At 43.1% G+C, this 19,289-nt stretch overlaps 1 protein-coding gene across 3 annotated transcripts in view; it reads left to right on the top strand.

The window, feature by feature from the left end:
• The window catches only part of B3GNTL1 (UDP-GlcNAc:betaGal beta-1,3-N-acetylglucosaminyltransferase like 1), a 348,739-nt gene that overhangs the window by 58,287 nt on the left and 271,163 nt on the right, over window positions 1–19,289 (top strand). The gene's annotated exons all lie outside the window — the stretch shown is intronic.

Raw genomic sequence — 19,289 nt, 5'->3', positions numbered from 1 at the left:
CCATCTAGTCTGCCCAACAAGATAAACTCATATGTGCTACTTCTTGTGTATACCTTACCTTGATTTGTATCTGCCATTTTCAGGACACAGACCGTAGAAGTCTTGCCCAGAACTAGCCCCGCCTCCCAATCTCGGCTAAGCTTCTGAGGATCCGTTCCTTCTGCACAGGATTCCTTTATGTTTATCCCACGCATGCTTGAATTCCGTTACCGTTTTCATCTCCACCACCTCCCGCGGGAGGGCATTCCAAGCATCCACCACTCTCTCCTAAAACTAAATTGACAACTAAAATGTTGTCAATTTGCAACATTGTTGGATTGCTGGTTTAATCAAGTGTTTCAATGAATGTGACTATGGTGCAACCAAAATGATAAAACCACTCTTCCATGATTGTGACTGCCCTATTTGTGTTTGATCATGACAGAGTTGCAGATGCTGCTGCGGCCGACTTATTGGTCTTTATTTGTTGTCATATACCATGTTACATTTGTATCTGCTTCAAATTGGGTGCAAATATACACAAGCAAAAAGTATCTGCTTTAGCCCTGTCACCTGGGTTTTCAAAGGCAAACATTCTTTCTGTAAGACTGAAGCTCAGGTTGCAGCAGTACAAGCTGCAGGAGCTGGGAAGATTAAGGACAATTTGTGGATACATAAACAGTTGGTGAACTTGGAGAATGTTATTAAGGCGCAGAACCTGAGAGTTTTGAACTTTCCAAGAATGCGCTTGTTAGTTAATTGGAACACATCTTTGAAATAAGTATGATTCAGTTGTTAGTACAAATTTGTATTATGTTTCCTCTTTTTTTTTTTTTTTTACTGGTACTGTGAATAACCATATGAATGGTTAGTAATTAGTTTCTAATCTTTCTTGAGTCCTCCCAGGATATTATTTCTACAAGATCAACATATTTGTTTGTTTCCTTTGGGTTAGAAAATGATAGTTATTCTTCTTAAAGCATATTTTTCAAAAAAGGATATTATTTCTGTGGTCAAAAAGTTACTGTATGTCCTGATGTTTCAGTATATCTCAGGTTTTGTAATTGAAATCATGTGCTATCCATGGGTGTTACCTTTTTTTCCTCTCAAATTTCCTTACTTCGTTTTCAATGCAACCATTATACTACGTATGTAGAGCCCTCCCAGTTGGCGGTATTTCTTTCAAATAAGTGAATTTATATTATTTATGGTTCTGTTGATTAGTGGATTTCCTTATATTTGTTTCCCTTTTATAGAGCTATGGTCCCTTTCATTAAACTGTATTAGGCCCTTAACATGTCTTTAACATGGGCAAATGGCCTTCTGTAAAACGTGTTAAAGCGTTTTACTGGGTTTTGCTCTTTTCTGTGTGCTTATTACTTATTAACAATAAAAAAAAATTTTGGAGGGGGCATGTCGTGTGGAGAATGAATGTGGAAGCATTAACCAGCTAGCGCGCTACTGTTCGCTAACCGGTTCATGTGCTAGGTAACGTGTGCTAATGTTCGCATTAATGCATGATTTTAAAAGAATGCCTTAACTTGTGCCGTGGTAAATTCGGGCTTAGCATGAGGAAAAGTCCCACATTAGCATGTGCTAAGCCACGATTTCAGTGCATCTTAGTAAAAGGGCCCCTTAATGTACTCAGTTTATTAAGATTTATTTTCTTGTGGTGCTTTCCTTTTTGATGTGGACTAAATAGCAATTTGGTGTATTTATTTTGTATGATTTTTTTTTCTTGGATTATTTATTGTCCTTAAGATATTTGAACATTATAATAAAATATAAATGCTTATTTTTTTAAAATTCTTGCTGTCCTGTATGTGCTGAAGCTCTGCGTATAAAATTGCACACCTCCCCCCCCCCCAAATCCTTTTGTTTTATTTGACCTCGAATATTGTGTTCAATTCTGGTCACCGCATCTCAAAAAAGTTATAGTGGAATTAGAAAAAGTGCAGAGAAGGGCGACGAAAATGATAAAGGGGATGGGACGACTTCCCTATGAGGAAAAGCTAAAGCGACTAGGGCTCTTCAGCTTGGAGAAAAGATGGCTGAGGGGGAGATATGATAGAGGTCTATAAAATGAGTGGAGTGGAATGGGTAGACATGAAGCGTCTGTTTACTCTTTCCAAAAATACTAGGACTAGGGGGCATGCAATGAAGCTACAAAGTAGTAAATTTACAATGAATTGGAGAAAAGTTTTCTTCACTCAACATATAATTAAACTCTGGAATTTATTGCCAGAGAATGTGGTAAAGGCGGTTAGCTTAGCGGGGTTTAAAAAAGGTTTGAATGGCTTCCTAAAGGAAAAGTCTATAGACCATTATTAAAGTGGACTTGGGAAAATCCACTGCTTATTTCTGGGATAAGCAGCATAAAATATTTTGTACTTTTTGGGAGATCTTGCCAGGTATTTGCATAGCCGCAGAGAGGGGGGGAGGCAGGGGGGACAAAAATCCCCGGGCCTGGGCCTCCAAGGGGGGCCCGGCGCCGCAGTCCCACCCGCCCTCCGTCGTTGACCTTCTACCACCAGGCCGGGCCCCCCTGCATTGAAATCACAGCACCTCTCACCTCCGTGTGAAAGCGCTGCAGGCAGCAGGGCAGCAGGGCAGCAGATCGCCTCCCTTCGGCCCTCCTTCCCTCCTTGTGTCCCGCCCTCATCTGATGTAACTTCTGCGAGGGCGGGACACAAGGAGGGAAGGAGGGCCGAAGGGAGGCGATCTGCTGCCCTACTGCCTGCAGGGCTTTCACACAGAGGTGAGAGGCGCTGTGATTTCAATGCAGGGAGCCCAGCCTGGTGGCGGACGAAGGGGGGTGGGTGGAAGGGGGGAGCGGCGGCAGTGATCTCAGGGGGAGGGGGGGCGGCCTTGACCTGGGTCAGTCTCTCGGCAGCCCTGGGTACTTGTGAACTGGATTGGCCACTGTTGGAAATAGGATGCTGGGCTTGATGGACCTTTGGTCTGGCCCAGTATGGCACTACTTATGTACTTATGTAGGTGCAGAGTCTGACAAAGGGTAAATGTGTCACATAGAAGGCCTTCAAGCCACAGCATATTTTAATGTAGTGGCTACGAGATGGTTTCATGTATTTATTTTATTATTTTTTTTTTTTGTTACATTTGTACCCCGCACTTTCCCACTCATGGCAGGCTCAATGTGGCTTACATGGGGCAATGGAGGGTTAAGTGACTTGCCCAGAGTCACAAGGAGCTGCCTGTGCCTGAAGTGGGAATTGAACTCAGTTCCTCAGTTCGCCAGGACCAAAGTCCACCACCCTAACCACTAGGCCACTCCTTGTCTTGGTTTTACTGCACAGAATGTGTGCACTTGTTTAATTTTTTTTCTATGAAGAAAATTGTGTGCATGCAGTGGAACAAATCCCAGGACTTGATGAACCTGTCCTGAAAAAGTGGATTCAGCTGGTAACCTTGACTACACTCCTGTCTAAAGCAGTCTTCCTGGTTGACTGAGGAGAATAATGTTTATGTTAGCACAGGCTGAAACCAGGGAACAGTGACACCTTCATCAAGCCTTTGGACCATATTTATTTATTTGTGACATTTATATCCCACATTATCCCAAACAAGTTTGAGTTCAATGTGGCTTACAATAAACAGTATAGGATACATAAAGAATAATGCATGAAAAAGTAATTTGTTGTAAGAATCCAATTTTACAATACAATATCATAAACATACTGGGATAGCTATGGATGTTTAACATTTAAAAAATCTATTATGAATGAGAAATTGTACATGAAGCAAAGAGAAAGTTAATGGTAAATAGAGTAATAACCAATTCAGGTAATAATGAATTGTTTGAGATATGGTTGTTCTTTGTTCGGGCTTGTTTGAATAGGAAGGATTTGAGGATTTTGTGGAATCTGTCAATGTCTGGTCACTTGCCTCATGAGCAGTCCATTCACACATCTGTTACTTGGTAAATACAATATACCAGTTTGTGTATTTTCTCCTGAAGATGCACATTTTAGGGGTAGTAATTCTGTATCTTTCTCATCCAGATTTTAAGTGCTTTCGTGTATATTACATGTCACACTGATACACATGACTTTTTTATTTTTTTATTTTTAAGACTGTCTCTGCCAACTAAGGTTGAAGTGGACAATTCTTATTGATACTAAACACAACCAGAAAGCAGCTGGACTAGTAAACAATGTAAATAATTCATCTGCAAAATGGTGGCAATTTCTTTTTGAGATTTCCTGTGAAATGTTTAGTTAAAATGTGAATAGTGTTCTCTATATGTATTTTTTGACCCCAAACAGTTGTCAGTTTCCAGTACAAATTGATGCTTCGCCATAGGTCAATTGAGCTTCACTGAGATGTAGAATCAAGCTTTTAGTTTTCATTCACAAAAACTCTTTCTTTTTGAGAAACAGTTTTCTTAATATTTTCTCTATAATTTCTGAACACCCCCCCTTATTTTTCTGTACATATAATTGTTTATTACCTTTTCAGATTGGATTTGATCTGTTTTTCTTTTTTGTGTTTATTTATTTTCTGAATTCAAGTATTTACTTGTATGTTATATATCCAATTTCAGTAAATTAAAAAAAGAGGGGGGGGGGGAAGGATAGCCGCTGTAGCATAACATGAGGCTGAGAAGCTGCTGTGCAGAATTTTGTTTCTCTTTATTTTTTCCTCTTTGGTGATGGGCAAGAAGAGAGGAAAAGTTGAGAATGTCTTACTGGATACCTCAACTGTTGCCCAGATGTTGATAACTCAGTTTACTTGGCCATTAGAAGCTCTGGGAGCAGCAAGAGGACTCTTTGCTAGCATGGTTGGATAGGGAGGTTTCCCTAGCCTTGGAGAAGACATCACATTGAGCCTGCTTGATTGAACTCCTTCTCAGCCAGCCATGACGAGGTCGCCAATTTGGCATGGAACGACCTCTTTGGGTAACTTGTCCTATGTGGAGGTGTCAGCAGCAGTTAGTGGCTTGAGGATTTAGTCAGGGTGGAAGAGGGAACCAGAGCTTTTTTTCAGTCCTGGGTCCGCTGCTGCAGTACATCATGTTAAGAAGGCACCCGCGGGGCTTGGAACAGGCTATTATTTTACCATCAGTGACTATTGAGGCAATTTGGAAGGCTATTACTGATTTGAAAATGACTGTAAGTACAAGGATTGATCAAGTATAGAATGAATTAAAGACAGTGGCTACCGAAGTTTCTGGTTTAGAGACTGACTTGGTGATAAAGTTGAGGGGTCTTTTTACAAAGGCGCGCTATAAAATGGCTTACGGTAGTGTAGGCGTGGGGTTTGGGTGCGTGCCGATCCATTTTTTTAGTGTGCCTGTAAAAAAGGCCTTTTAAAAATTTTTAGCAAAAATGGATGTACGGCAAAGTGAAAATTGTCGTGCGTCCATTTTTGGTCTGAGACCTTACTGCCAGCCATTGACCTAGTGGTAAAGACTCATGCAGTAACCGGGCAGTAATGACCTATGCGTGCCAAATGCCACTTGGTGCACATCCGTTACGCACGCCCGAAAATAAAAAAATATTTTTCTGACGCGCATATCGGATGTGCGCCAAAAATGAAATTACCGCAAGATCCATGTGGTAGTCGGGCGGTAACTCCATTTTGGCGAGTGGTGGGCGCACGTAGACGCTTACACAGCTTAGTGAAAGGACCCCTGAATGTATAGAGATGGGGAAAAAGATTGCAGAGCTTTCAGTATATGATTGGATGAATTTACATTGGAAACAAAAAACAATTAGAGAAGAACTTAAGAAAAAATAACTTGAAGTTTTTGAACTTGCCTCAAGTGACTCATACGACATCAAGAGATTTATTTAGAAAATATGTGAGTGATATTCTAAAAATTCCCACAGAAGCTTTACCCCCCCCTCCCCCCGTGGTGAAATTATGCTACCTTTTGTGTAAAATGACACAGAATGCAGAACAAGTGAAGTGGGAAAAAACAGCGTTACCAACAATTACACCTGACAGGCTAAATTTGACAAAACTTTTGGAGACCTCATTGGATATAGTAGAAGACTGAGCGACTCTTTTGCCTTTGAGAATGATAAAAATCATATTTTGAATTTATAATTTAGACGTTGAGCTGACTCTTTATTGGGGGAAAAGCTATGGTGTTTTCCGGATGTGAGCGGGGAGACTCATAAGCATCAAAGACGCTTTTTGGCCCTGCAAACTAGGGTGATTCAAAATGGTGGTACATTCTTTTTGTGATTTCCTGAGAAATGTTTAGCTAAAAAATTAATAGTGTTCATTATATATTTTTTGACACTCAACAGTACTTTTCTTAGGAGTAAGTGGGGTATACATTTCAAAACAATAAGATAAGTTCCCAGTACAAATTGGTGCTTCACTGAGATGTAGAATCAGGCTTTATTTCCATGCATAAAAGCTATTTCTTTTGTGAAATAATTTCCTTAATTTTAATTTCTGAACCCACTTATTTTTGTGTGTGTTACCTTTTCAAATTGGAATTGATCTGGTTTCCTTACTCGTATTTGTTTATTTTCTGTACCCAAGTATTTACTTAAATGTTATATTTCTAAAATTTGAATAAACACAAAATAAAAGAGAGGTTAGTTGAAGTGCACAGTGCTTACAGCTTAAAATATCGTTGAGCCAAGACTCCCATAAAAGAGCCCGTTGAAATGGGGCTAATGAAGGCCAAAAAGTAACCAGTAGTCCTGAAGATAGTCTAAGTCAGTGGATTAGCAAACAGTATTTCAGGAGCTTGCCCTAGTCTCGGCATTAAGGGGGTCTTTTACTAAGCAGCGGTAGCGTTTTTTGTTCGCAGTAGAAATCAGCTGACGGTAAATGCCGAGACGGCCATAGGAATATAATGGATGTCTCTGCGTTTACTGCCAGCTGATTTCTAGTGCGAGCTAAAAACACAATCGCGGCTGGTCAGTGGCTGAGTTTCTAGGCTCTCCTGAGCCCTCCAACCGAGAATTAAATGGGGCAAAGAGGAGGAAATGTGATTGTGTAGAAAGAAAACCAACCGTTGCTGGTACTCTTTATTCTATTGACCCCCGTATTGAGGTGCTAAGGTGGTTAGCTCTTGCCTCCTGTTGACATAAATGTCTGTGTAGGCCAGGTTGATTCTCTGGGGTCTCTTGAGCCAACTTGACAGGAGCTAAATGGGGCAAAAAGGAACAACTGTTTTCACTTGTTCCTTATTGGATGACCCAATGTATGTTACATTCCTATTTATCACATAGAAATTAATATGCACTACCACAATGTATTCCTCTCTACCACATATGCATGCACCTTAATGCAGCAACTTTTGTATTCTGTGACCCGGAAATGGCAATCGCCATTACGGCAAATGTAAGCCACATTGAGCCTGCGAATTGGTGGGAAAATGTGGGATACAAATGCTAATAATAATAATAATAATTGATGTAGTTATGCCAGAAATTTAAAATGGTTCGGTATTCATGATTTCGCTGTTCACAAAGTTTTCCAAGAACCATACCATTGTGAATAACGAGAACACACTGTACTACTAACCATTTTAGTGGCGCTACTAGACATATGCAGTGCTGTACACATTATATGCAGGTACTTTCTCTGTCCATAGTGGGCTCACAATCTAAGGTTGTTGTTTTTTTTTTTGTATCTGGGGCAGTGAAGGGTTAAGTGACTCGCCCAGGGTCACAAGGAGTTGCAATGGGAATTGAACCCAGTTTCCCAGTCCACTCTACTAACCATTAGGCTACTCCTCCACTCCTTTAGGGTGCCAAAACAGAAGGGGCTACAGAGGGCTTATATTGTAGTACTCTACATAAATAACATGGTGTATTAATAAAAATCTTTACATAAAAAGTGCAGTGAGAGCATAGATGCCTTTGAATAAATTCATTCATTGGCTCTAAAGCTGTACATCATCCTTCATTTTTCCCCCCAACTTGACAATGTGAGCCTTATTTAAATATAAAATGCATGCCAGGGTCAGCTGCAAGGAATTTAGAGAACAGAAACTAGAAGGGAAATGACTGCTTAAAAAGAAGTTTGATTATGTTGACTGTGTTTACAAGTGACTTTGGCTTGGCCCGACTTCTGTAACCAGGGTGTCTGATCTGTGCACGAGCCAGAGAGCGCCTGTCTGAGAGGTGACATAGGTCATGGGCCCCCCACTGACAGGGACACATCTGGATTTGTTTAGAAGTCCCTGTTGAGTTTTCACTATGAAAAAGACCTTTTCTTCCTTCTTACATTGGATGTGCCTCATGTAACAGGGATTATTTTTGTAATTACCCAGCGCTTGGGAAAGCTGGGATGTTTTGACACTTGATTCACACTTTTTCATTTGAATGCTTTCTATGCTGGCTTATGTTAGTGGGTTGCTACTTCTGTTTTTGATATTTTTTAAGGAGGTTATTAAAAGAAAAATGTACATATGTTATTGCATGAGTGTGTTTAATGTGTAAAGGGAAAGAGCAGATTAATTTATTTACAAATAATTTGAACTTTTGCCTATTACCTTTTCTGATCTGCCCTTCCCCTTAACAGACTTTGGAGGAACAGTTATTTTTTTTACTTTGTCAGCCTTAAACAGTCTTTCTCTAATTCCCTATGTTTTTCTCCTACAGATTCTGTATTACTGTTAAAATTCCACTTGAAAGTTATCCGGCAGTATTTTCGTATAGGGAGAGCACAGAATATCGGCAGGGTTCCACCAGTGAGCATTTTGCTGCATACTTAATTTGAACGTAATCTGAAATTGTTCAGCTATTTCTGAATTTAGCAGCCAGATGCTGTCAGGAACTGCAGCTACATTCAAAGCGGTTTACATATATTCAGGTACTTATTTTTTGTACCAGGGGCAATGGAGGGTTAAGTGACTTGCCCAGAGTCGCAAGGACCTGCAGTGGGAATCGAACCCAGTTCCCCAGGATCAAAGTCCACTACACTAACCACTAGTCTACTGGTGGTTAAGTGCTCCTCTCCAAAATGGCTGCGCAGCAAGTGCTTCACTCGCCGCACTGCCATTCTTGAAAAAACACAGATCTGCCGTTTACCCCACTGTGGTAAAAGGGTGCCTAGACGCAGCGTCGAAAACACACGCCGACGCCAGCGCAAGTACCCCTTTTGCCGCATCTTGGTAAAAGGACCCCTTAATGCGAGCGCACTTACTGCCTCAAACTAACCAGTCATTTTCAGTGCCACTAACCAGTTAAGTGCCGCTGAAAATGATCGTTGGCCTTTCCTGGCTGTTTAACTCGCTTTAAATATCAGTCAGATAGTTACTTAAGAAGTACAAGGGAAGTACCATTCAGTGACGTAATCTGATCTATGATAATTACTGTTTTATTACTGTGTACTTTTGCAAAAGTATGTATTACTCAGTGAGGCAAATGATGGGTGGTGATACACTCTCATTGTCTGTATATGAAGAAATCTCTAACAAAAGCCTGTGCTAATCTTGTTCTAATAATTATGTGGTACTTTAGTGATAATTAAAAATTAGGAGGAAAAGACGCTTCTGAGGTCTTTTCCTCCTAATGTTTAATTATTAAAGTATCACATAAGTATTACAACAAGATTAGCACAGGCGTTTGTTAGAAATATTCATTTATCACTGTGCAACAGTTTATATACGAAGGGATATATCTGAAGAAAGTCAGGGATCCATGATTAATGGCATCTTTGTTATCGTGTATACTCTAGCTTCTATATTGTATTCAATGCTTCTGCACTTGTTATAATGCAGTATTTTGTTGTTTGCTTTGAGCTATTGTACTGGTTAAGTGGAATATAATAGTATGATTAAATTAAATTAACTCTTCCCCTCATCTAGGTTTTTGTGGTTTTCTTAAGAGGTCCTGTTAAGCATTTAGATTTGTGGATGCTGACTTGTTGGAACAAGAAAAGGGGCTTTCTCCATTGTCATCCCTATGTTGTAGACTAGCAGGGGCATTTTCGAAAGAGAAGGGCGCCCATCTTCCGACACAAATCAGGAGATGGGCGTCCTTCTCTCAGGGTCGCCCAAATTGGCATAATCGAAAGCCGATTTTGGGCGTCCTCAACTGCAGTCTGTCGCGGGGATGACCAAAGTTCATGGGGGCGTTTTGGAGGCGTAGTGAAGGCGGGACTGGGGCGTGCCTAACACATGGGTGTCCTCGACCAATAATGGAAAAAAGAAGGGCGCCCCTGACGAGCATTTGGTCGACTTTACTTGGTCCATTTTTTTTCACGACCAAGCCTCAAAAAGGTGCCCAAACTGACCAGATGACCACCGGAGGGAATCAGGGATGACCTCCCCTTACTCCCCCAGTGGTCACCAACCCCCTCCCACCCTAAAAAAAGAACTTAAATTTTTTTTTTTTTGCCAGCCTCTATGCCAGCCTCAAATGTCATACCCAGCTCCATGACAGCAGTATGCAGGTCCCTGGAGCAGTTTTAGTGCGTTCAGTGCACTTCAGGCAGGCGGACCCAGGTCCTCCTCCCCCCCCACCTGTTACAGTTGTGGTGGTAAATGTGAGCCCTTCAAAACCCACCCGAAACCCACTGTACCCACATGTAGGTGCCCCCCTTCACCCCTTAGGGCTATGGTAGTGGTGTACAGTTGTGGGGAGTGGGGTTTTGGGGGGAGGGGTTGGGGGTCTCAGCACCGAAGGTAAGGGAGCTGTGCACCTGGGAGCAATTTGTGAAGTCCACTGCAGTGCCCCCTAGGGTGCCCGGATGGTGTTTTGGCATGTGAGGGGGACCAGTGCACTACGAATGTTGGCTCCTCCCACGACCCAATGCCTTGGATTTGGTCGTTTTTGAGATGGGCGTCCTTGGTTTCCATTATGGCCGAAAACTGGGGACAACCATCTCTAAGGATGACCATCTCTAAGGTTTTTTTTTTTTTCTTACATTTGTACCCCGTGCTTTCCCACTTGTAGCAGGTTCAATGCGGCTTACATATTATACAGGTACTTATTTGTACCTGGGGCAATGGAGGGTTAAGTGACTTGCCCAGAGTCACAAGGAGCTTCCTGTGCCTGCAGTGGGAATCGAACCCAGTTCTCCAGGACCAAAGTCCACCACTAGGCCACTCCTAAATGTTGAGATTTGGGCATCCCCGACCCTAATATCGAAATGAAAGATGGACGCCCATCTTGTTTTGATAATAGCAGTTTCCCCGCCCCTTCACCGGGATGTCCTTAGAGATGGGCGCCCTTAGAGATGGTCGTCCTTTTTTTTTTTTTGTAAATTTATAATTTCTTTATTAATTTTCAGAATAAACAGGAGCTCACAATATGGTCCTAAGTGCTCATTTACAAACATGCCAAAACATGAGCTCATATACAAGAGACAACAACGAAGTCCAAATTGAGAGAATAATGTAAAGAGTAAAGAGAATTTTATGTGGCCCATGAGACCATGGGAAGAATAAACAGAAAACCTCATTAACCAGAGTTTTGGTGATTTAAAATACTGTATTTCACAACTGCTTTCTGAATATCCAGTCTAGCAGTTCGCTCCCATCGTTTTTGGTTTAATTTTTGCTTGTTTATCAAAGAAGGTCTAGGAAGCTCTGTGCGTTTTTGGTTCCGACATTATGTAATGTTGCGACCCACCAGGGATAGTACAAACATAAATTCAGCTTTCTGTTCGTAGAGGTTGCCTTCCCCTTCTGCAATGAATGCTGTTAAATGAATATATTACTGTTGTAAATGTTTATTGCCTATGTCCAAGTTATACTTGCTGTACACTGCCTTGGATGAATTTCTTCAAGAGGCAATAAATAAATTCTAATAAACAGGTTCATGCTTAACTGTGTTGATGGCAGTCTTGGTTCACAAAGGTCAAGTAGGGTTTATTGGAAGCTGAGAAGCACTTGACATCATGATGGTTGTAGACTATGCCAGGAAAAAAAGGAATCCCAATAATGTTACCGAATCTAAATACAGAAAAATCATTCAACTGGGTTGGGAGTTCTTTTTCCAGTATTAGCAAGAGGGTGTCAGTTTCAGTTTTTAAACTGGGTCAGTGTGTGGGCATTGACATCAGTGGCGTTCCTAGGGGGGCTGACACCCGGGGCAGATTGCCGATGCGCCCCGCCCCCCCGGGTGCAGCGCCCCCCCCTCGGAACAGCGCGACGCGCCCCCCGGCGAAAGAACCCCCGATCCCCCGGCGAAAGACCCCCCCCCCGGGTGCACGCCGCTGGGGGGGGTGCCGCGCGCCTGCCGGCTCTTCGTTTTCATGCTCCCTCAGGAAGTAACCTGTTCCGGGGCAAAGGGAGCATGAAAATGAAGAGCCGACAGGCGCGCAGCACCCCCCCCCCCCAGCGGTGTGCACCCGGGGAAGACCACCCCAACCGCCCCCCCCTTGGTACGCCACTGATTGACATAAAAATGAGAGGGAACTATTTTTTAAACTACAGAAGATTGCCGTTATAGAATATTAGTGTGAGTCTGTAGTTGTGCAAGCACTTAGCTCAATGGCAGGCATAAATGTGTTCGCCTAAATGTGGCAGTTATGCGTGTAACTGACAGCATTCTAAAATCTTACTGTGTAACTGCTTGGCACGTCTCTGCCTTGCTTGTGCCCCTCCCACATCCACGCCCTCTGTAGCAGTTACATACTGTAGAACTTAGGCCCCAATGCTCTAAGCTCCAGCACTGTTCCGAATAGTGCCGTAAAAATACCGCTGGAACAGCGCAGAACAATTCCCTAATGCTCAACGCTAATGAGAGGCAAATATAGGCATGCTCATAGCATTGAGCATTAGGGAGTTTGGTGGGAGGATTGTGCTTGGCGCATTCGCAAAAGAGTTCCACAGTAAGCTTGGCTCCTGTGTAAACTGCGAAGCACACATTGGTGTCTGTTTTCTGTAGCCTAAATATAAGCATTTTTGAATTTTTTTTTTTTTTAGCTTGGGACGCTTATATTTAGATTCAGGAAACAGACACCAATGTGTGCTTTTGCTTGGGTCTGCTGTCTGTCATGACCAGCTCTTAAGGGGCTTGCACGGGTTTCCTTCTACTTCCTAAATCAATCAAAACAGGTAGATTTTGCAGAAAGAATCATGAGACAAGCATGAGAATCGTGGGAAATCTCTCTTGCAACACCCTAACGCCTGCTCTGACCTGGCGTTATTTTTTGCAGCGCTAAGGCAGTTTTGTTTGTCACCCTTTTCTGAGCATTGGGGAGGAATACAAAATGACCTCATTTACATGAGCTTGGCTACATTTGCATGCTATCTGCGCTAATGCCTGGTGCACTTGTCCGTTTGCCTCGCTAGACCTCTCTGAACTTCTGCGCAGGTAAATGTGGGTGCTAAAGGCTTTCTAGCACTGCTTTCATTTTTGAGCATCGGGGTCTTAGGCACCGATGTTATAGAATAGTGCTTTAGTGTAGTTATATCCACTTTACAAGACCATACAGTACTGGGTGTGGGACTTGCTCCAACAGACAATTAAATTCTGTTCCAAACAACCCGACTTTTATAAGGTACACAGTCCAAAAATCACTTATTATTCAGAACTTCATCTTCATTATTTTACTTTTCTTGCTGGGGATATTCAGAGTAACTGACAGCATAGACCATTTGGGATCAGCGTCCCATGCATTTTATGGCGCTGTACACATCGTCATCGATCTACCCGTGCTCATTAAATAGATGTCAGATGCGCGCGATGTTCGTTTCCAGGCGGCAGCGTCCGACTCCATTTCCCTCTCTGTTCCGCCTTCTGACGTCATCACGTCTTGACGTGAGGGCGGGACAGAGAGGGAAGTCTCTACTGCGCATTTGCAGGTGAGTCGGTCACTTGCCATTTATATGTTTGATAGGAATATAATGGGCATCTTATCCTTTAGCGCGCACTAATCATTAGCGAATGCTAAATCTGTTAGTACACTTTAGTGAAAGGACTCCTTAAAGTGTAGTTATCACGCACATGTGCACATGGCAAAACTAATGCAGAACTTTATAAAAGTGGAAGGAAATGCCTCAGTGCTAAACACCCCATATAGGACTAATGCCCAAACATAAGATCTACACTAATTACAATCACGGACAACCTAACCACCAAAAGAAACAAAAAAAAACAGTGGAGAAAAAAGCACAAGGCATGAGCTAATGATACGACCATTAACAAAAATTAGCATGTGAGCACTTTTTTGTAGGTGGTAAGGGCTCATGCCCACTAATCCATCAGTTAGGAGCCCTTTTACTAAAGGGTGGTAGGGCTACTGCTGTGTTGGCAAGTGGCAAATCGGGCCTACCGCAGGAGCCGGGTTTCAGACCCAACCTCTGCCACGTACCAACTCTGGCACTAGAAAATGCATTTTTATTTTCTAGTGCTGGGGGCTTTTCTGGCAGTAATCACTGCTTAGTTACTACCTGGGTATGTGGGAGCCCTTACCTCCTCCTCCTCCTCAGTGGGTGGCGGTAAGGGCTCCCCTAGAAAATGGAAATGCAGCAAGTGGTTCACTTACCTCAGGGCCATTTCCCTAAAAAAAAAATCCTCACCCAGTGGTAAAAGGGTGCCTTGGTGTGCGGCGAATCCACACACAGACGCTGCCTCAGGGTCCCTTTTACTGTATCTTGGTAAAAGAGGCCCTTGATACATTTATAATGCAGATGTGCTAGTGATTAGTGCAAAAAATGTCCACTCTCTGCCCCCCCCCAGACTTGCTCCCATGCAAAAATATAAAAATGTATTTTTTAGCTTATGGTTTGCACATGCAGATTGCAAAATCGCTGCGGGATGCATCAGCATGTTTTGCAGTAAGCATGCACTCGTGCTTACTGCAGCTTAGTAAAAGAACCGCTAAGCAATTTGCTCAAATAACAAGGAGCGTCAGTGGTAAAAGTGAGATTTGAACTCCGGCTTCCCGCTGTTATAAACCACTAGCTCCTACCTGTATGGGTTTTTCTTCCTGGCATTAAAAATGCTACTTGAAATATAAATAGAGACCTTGATTCTTGACTTTCCAATTAACTATCTTGAGAACTTCACATCCTCTGATAAAGACCATCTTTCACTTTACTTTTTGTTCGGTTTATCTATAACCTTGAAATGATTGCATGCAGGAATTTTCTTCAGCTGCTGTTTGGTTTCTGTTCTGATTAAAAGATGGTGTCATCCTTACATATCAGGTTATTTTGCAGTGGTGTTACTCCTACATGCCATTGAGTATGTTACAATTTTTGTATCTAAAAAGGAAGCAATGGGGGAGGAAATTCTATTGATTGGCAAATTCCTTTTTCCTTGTGTCAGCAGTATGGTTTGGCACTGAGACTTTCTGCAAGTCTTAAAAGTCATAGAATGGCTGCATTATGTATAAAAGCTGCCTTGTTAAAAACAAGCTGCCTTCTATGCTATGATTTTTCTTTTGAGTGAAATATGGATTGAGAGAGTAGTTTTTTTAAGCACAGTGAAAAGTCTCTCAAAGTGCAGTACATCTAATTGCTTAATTTCAGATTAGAAAATTTGTGCCAGGAGCCACGCTTGCAGTACATTTGTGTAAAAGAAAACCAGTTTATCAGGAATCTTTGTATTTGTTTTCTGCATTCTGAATGCTTATACTTCCAAATTCTGTATATGTTGCCCCAAATTTAGGCACAGATCCTAGATTGCATGGAAATAAGTGCTAACATTTATTGGCATTTACTCCTCCCCTTTTTACAAAGCCGTGCAGTAATGCCGACAGCCCATTCAAAGTGAATGGGCTGTGTTTGTGCTAGTGCGGCTTTGTAAAAAAAAAAAAAAAAGGGGGGGGGGGGTAAGCACTTAATTGGCAGTAATTGGGAGTTATGCGTGCATCTGCTCTATTGTATAACATGCGCACCTAAATTTTATAGGGCCCCTTTTACCAAGCTACAGCAAAAGGGGACCTGCACTGGTGTCTGTGCGTGTTTTTGACGCACTCCGAGGCCCCCTTTTACCACAGCGGGTAAAAGGTAGGTCTTTCTTTTTTGAGGACATGGTTGTGCGGCAAGTGAAGCACTTGCCGTGTGGCCATTTGGGGGGGAGCCCTTACCGCCACCTCAAGGGACTCCTCCCCCCCCCGGGGTACACACCCGCGTTACAAAAATAAATATATTTTTGTAGTGCCGGATATGATGGCTTGCTTGGGGTGGGAACTACCACTGTACTGCTGTGGTAGCCTGGCGGTACTTCATTTTTAGCGAGCAGTAAGCCCACATTGGGCTTACTGCCGCTTTGTAAAAGAAGCCCATAGTGTGCAGCTCAAAAAGGGGCATGGGTAGGTCAGTGGGCATTCCTAGAAATTAGAAACAGTGTCTTAGAAGAGTGTTTCCTAACTCGGTCCACAATGAATATGCATGAGGTTGAATTGCACACACTACATCCATTGTATGCAGATCTCTTTCATGCATATTCATTGTGGATATCCTGAAAACCTGACTGGCAAAGGGGTACTCCAGGAGTGACTTGGGAAACACTGTCATAGAATATCTGCATTTGTGCACCTAACTGCCATCAGCCTTTGGCAGATGTAAGTGTTTCGCATCCAAAGTTAGTCGAGAAAGGTAGTAGTGGAGTGCCTCAAGGATCGGTGCTGGGGCCGATTCTGTTCAATATATTTGTGAGTGACATTGCCGAAGGGTTAGAAGGTAAGGTTTGCCTATTTGCGGATGATACTAAGATCTGTAACAGAGTGGACACCCCGGAGGGAGTGGAAAACATGAAAAAGGACCTACGGAAGCTAGAAGAATGGTCTAAGGTTTGGCAATTAAAATTCAATGGGAAGAAATGCAAAGTGATGCACTTAGGAAGTAGAAATCCACGGGAGACGTATGTGTTAGGCGGGGAGAGTCTGATAGGTACGGACGGAGAGAGGGATCTTGGGGTGATAGTATCTGAGGATTTGAAGGCGACGAAACAGTGTGACAAGGCGGTGGCCGTAGCTAGAAGGTTGTTAGGCTGTATAAAGAGAGGTGTGACCAGCAGAAGAAAGGGGGTGTTGATGCCCCTGTATAAGTCGTTGGTGAGGCCCCACCTGGAGTATTGTGTTCAGTTTTGGAGGCCATATCTTGTTAAGGATGTAAAAAGAGTTGAAGCGGTGCAAAGAAAAGCTACGAGAATGGTATGGGATTTGCGTTACAAGACGTATGAGGAGGGACTTGCTGAACTAAACATGTATACTCTGGGAGGAAAGGAGGAAACAGGGTGATATGATACAGACGTTCAAATATTTGAAAGGTATTAATCCGCAAACGAACCTTTTCCGGAGATGGGAAGGTGGTAGAACGAGAGGACATGAAATGAGATTGAAGGGGGGCAGACTCAAGAAAAATGTCAGGAAGTATTTTTTCACGGAGAGAGTAGTGGATGCTTGGAATGCCTTCCCGCGGGAGGTGGTGGAAATGAAAACGGTAACGGAATTCAAACATGCGTGGATAAGCATAAAGGAATCCTGTGCCGAAGGAATGGATCCTCAGGAGCTTAGTCAAGATCGGGAGGCGGGGCTGGTGTTTGGGAGGCGGGGATAGGGCTGGGCAGACTTATACAGTCTGTGCCAGAGCTGGTGGTGGGAAGCGGGACTGGTGGTTGGGAGGTGGGGATAGTGCTGGACAGACTTGTACGGTCTGTGCCAGAGCCGGTGGTTGGGAGGCAGGGCTGGTGGTGGGGAGGTGAGGATAGTGCGGGGCAGACTTATACGGTCTGTGCTCTGAAGAGCACAGGTACAAATCAAAGTAGGGTATACACAAAAAGCAGCAAATATGAGTTATCTTGTTGGGCAGACTGGATGGACCGTGCAGGTCTTTTTCTGCCGTCATCTACTATGTTACTATGTTACTATAAATGCACACTAAGCTAGTATTCTATACAGGACTCCATGCAGAGCACTCATTACAGAATACTAGCTTAGTTCAGACCATAACAGTTTCTAACTCAAATCAGATTCATAATGGTTGAAGTATGCAACCAAACATCATTATAAAATTAAATGGCCAAACAAGAAAGGGAGAATTTTCAATTTAAGGTGAACTAGTGTGGTTGCCATTTTATTTAACACACTAACATGGCAAACACACTAGTTCACCTAAATTGAAAATTCTCCCTTTCTTGTTTGGCCATTTAATTTTTATAAGCGGTGCCTAGATTTAGGCGCAGTATATAGAATACGCTTAATTGATATCCCAGCACCTGAAACTATGCACCTTCATTTATACCAATGAAAACATGGCGTAAATCCCTGTGCTTACATTTACATGCACTGGGCCATAACTACGCACGTAAATTTGGGAATGCTCATGGAACACCTATTTCCTCACCCATAGCCATGCCCCCTTTGAACTACGCACATTTGAACTTGCGCACAGTTCATCGCTTAGCGAGTTGTGTGTGTAAATTCTAATTCTAATTATTGCCAGTTAGTGCTTGTTAAGTGCAGTTATCAATGCTGATTATTTATGTATTTAGATTTTGCTCACACCTTTTTCAGTACTAGCTCAAGGTGAGTTACATTCAGGTACACTGGATATTTCTCTGTCCCAGGAGGGCTCAGAATCTAAGTTTGCACCTGAGGCAATGGAGGGTTAAGTGACTTGCCCAAGATCACAAGGAGCAGCAGCGGGATTTGAACCAGCCACCTCTGGATTGCAAGACCGGTGCTCTAACCACTAGGCCACTCCTCCACATTAGTTTGTAATGCCAATTCCATATCATCATGCTGATCAATCCATAGACTGGTGGGTTGTGTCCATCTACCAGCAGGTGGAGATAGAGAGCAATCCTTTTGCCTCCCTATATGTGGTCATGTGCTGCCGGAAACTCCTCAGTATATTCTCTATCTCAGCAGGTGGTGGTCACACACAGCAGCAGCTCTGGCTAGGCCTCCAAGCCTAATTTTTAGGTTTTGTTGAGTGCCTGGGGTTGAGGGCTCTTCTTGAGCAAGTGCAAACCTGGTGGCACCAGGTCCCTCCTTTTCTCCCCCCTCCCGCTGGCTCCGTTTAAAAAAAAAAAAAAAAAATGTTGAACGTCCTTAAGGACGTTTATTTCGACGTTTATTTAAACGTTTATTGCAGCTACTCACTGGGACACCAGGTCGTTACAGCTCGGAGCGAGAAGCAGGTAATTTTTACCTTTTTATAGCGGGCAGGGGGTTCCCCGATTGATCTCCACGTGGCCTATGGCATCGGAGGGCGAGGGCGCGAAGAATCGCTCCCCGGACCGCGTGTGCGCTTCTAGCGGGGATGCGGGGGTTTTAAAGTCTGATTCGCCCTTGTTGGGTGACAGTTTGGAGGCCAGTCAGTGTCCCGGGTCTTCCTCCGGCGCGGCGGTTTTTCCCGCCATAAACGCCCATCCCCCGCTGCTCGCCTCCGCCATCTTGGCCGGCCACTC

The sequence above is a fragment of the Microcaecilia unicolor genome, chromosome 6, assembly GCF_901765095.1.
Source record: "Microcaecilia unicolor chromosome 6, aMicUni1.1, whole genome shotgun sequence".
NCBI lineage: Eukaryota > Metazoa > Chordata > Amphibia > Gymnophiona > Siphonopidae > Microcaecilia > Microcaecilia unicolor.
The sequence above is the reverse complement of the archived record's forward strand: the minus strand, read 5'-3'. Positions and strand labels throughout refer to the sequence as shown.